Raw genomic sequence first — 2,157 nt, forward strand, 5'->3', positions numbered from 1 at the left:
AGTGAAGGGGGACCGTTGGTGCCCAAGGTTTCCACCGCTGGATCAGGAACCGAGGAGTAGGTGGAGGCGTTGTGTGGGTGAAGGAGTCTAGAGGCCCTGGGTTCTAATCCCAGCTCTGCCACTTGCTTGCTGGTTGACCTTGGGCAAGTCACTTAATTTCACTGTGCCTCAGTTTCCTCAACTATAAAATGGGATTTAAATTCCTGTTCTTCCTCCCCCTTAGGCTGTGAATATCTTGTGAAACAGGGGCTGGTCCTGATCTGATTGTACTGAACCTACTCCAGTGCCTAGGGTAGTGCTTGGCACATAGTAAGTGCCATTATTATTATTATTATTATCATTATCATTACTATTATTAGATTGTGCCCTCATTATATCTCTTTACCCTGGAGAAGTTGCTATCCAGGACTTCTGGCAACAAACTACCCTTTTTTATTTCATTGCCCTTTCTTACTGCCAGAGGTCATTTGACCTCAGCATATGCTGTCAGGTTAGCCTGTTTTCCTCAAAGTGGGTCTGAGCAAAGCATGGACTTGTGGAAAAAATTTTGCACTATTTCCCTTCAGAACCAAAATGGCATTATAACGTGAGATTCAGCTATGCCACCCAATTTTATAATTCCAAGACCAGGGTATTCACCTGAGAAGGAAAATGAACAAACTTTTATTGTTGCATGAGGGGAGGGAAGAAATTGTCTTGTTCACTATGGGCTAATGTGTGTTAAGGGAAGTTGTCGGGTAGACACGTATCCTGTGGTTTAAGTCGTCATTACTTAAAGTCTTGTTCCCAGTTTGAGGTTGATATATGGATATATTGGAGACTTTTTTGAAAAGTATATTTTCTCCTATATTGTAATATGTAAATAAATCAATTTTGCCCTTCCTAAACTGGATAAAGGATTATTCAGGACTCATCTTCCCAGAGAGGAAATATTATATTTTAGGTTGAGACTTACTTCCTCTAGACTGTAAGCTCATTTGTGTGCCGGGATCATGTCTACCAACTCTCTTATATTGTACTCTCTCAAGCCTTTAGTACAGTGTTCTGCACACAGTAAGTGCTCAATAAATATGATTGATCAACTGAGTACAAAAGCAGAGACACAATGAAAATGAACGTTTGAGTAGCAGACCTAATGGAGACAGCTGTCCTGGGGGAAGTCATCTCATCCCAGATTAGGTGATTCTCTGAAAGGGCTGTGTTGGTTTTGCAACTGCCCTAAGTTGATGAACCTTTGCTAAATTTGGTAAAGTTTCATTTGATTGACTACTTTTATCTCTATGTCCAGAGAGACAGAGATCTTGTTTATTTGTTTTGAGCATCATATGATGCTAATCACCCTGCATTCACTGGGATATATTCCTGATTATTTTGTCTTCTAACCCAGCACTTAGAACATTGCTTAATACAGCAAGTGCATAATAAATACCATAATGATATGGGCGCATCAGAGCAAGCACAATTCTGCAAGTAGTTTTGTGGATACTGGGAATGCTTACAAAAAGACTGACCCACAAGGTAAGGCACGTGAGAAACTCTGGACCCAAGGATACCCACCTGACAGCAGAATTGTTTCCCACAGTCATTTTGTGGAAAGACGCTCAGTGTGGCCAGGTCTGACCATTTCATATTTCAGGTCTGTAGCTCTGTCCCCCACTATATAGTCCCTTTACAGACCTAAGATATGTGTATCCGGTCTACAGCTGTAGCCACATTTGGCATTAAGTGAGCTACTAATCCCAGAAAGGGATCACATGAGCAATCTCATCCTTTGTGTAATTTAGTGGGTGAGCAGGATCATGAGAGGATTTCCTTCTAGTTCCCTTTCTGGGTTTGTTTTCTCTTCTCCTCCTTTGTATTTGTCGGAGTGGGTGTCTCCTTGCCCCTTCTGCTCCTTAGGTTTGTTTGTCACTATCTCCTGCTTCAAAACGCATCTGAATTTGGCTCCAAGAAACAGGGCTTTAGACTTTGACCTCTTTTTCTGAAAAATGCTTTCAATCATGCTGAGTCTGCCAGGCTTGAATCACATGGTTTTCATCAAGGCATACTGACGCTAATGGGTTGATGATGTTGAATATGAGACACAGGTTAATGCCAGTGACCTCACTCCCTTGTTTGGTCATTATGACACATTGTGCCTTATGTCCCGGATCTGAC

Source organism: Ornithorhynchus anatinus, chromosome 1 (assembly GCF_004115215.2).
Source record: "Ornithorhynchus anatinus isolate Pmale09 chromosome 1, mOrnAna1.pri.v4, whole genome shotgun sequence".
Lineage (NCBI taxonomy): Eukaryota > Metazoa > Chordata > Mammalia > Monotremata > Ornithorhynchidae > Ornithorhynchus > Ornithorhynchus anatinus.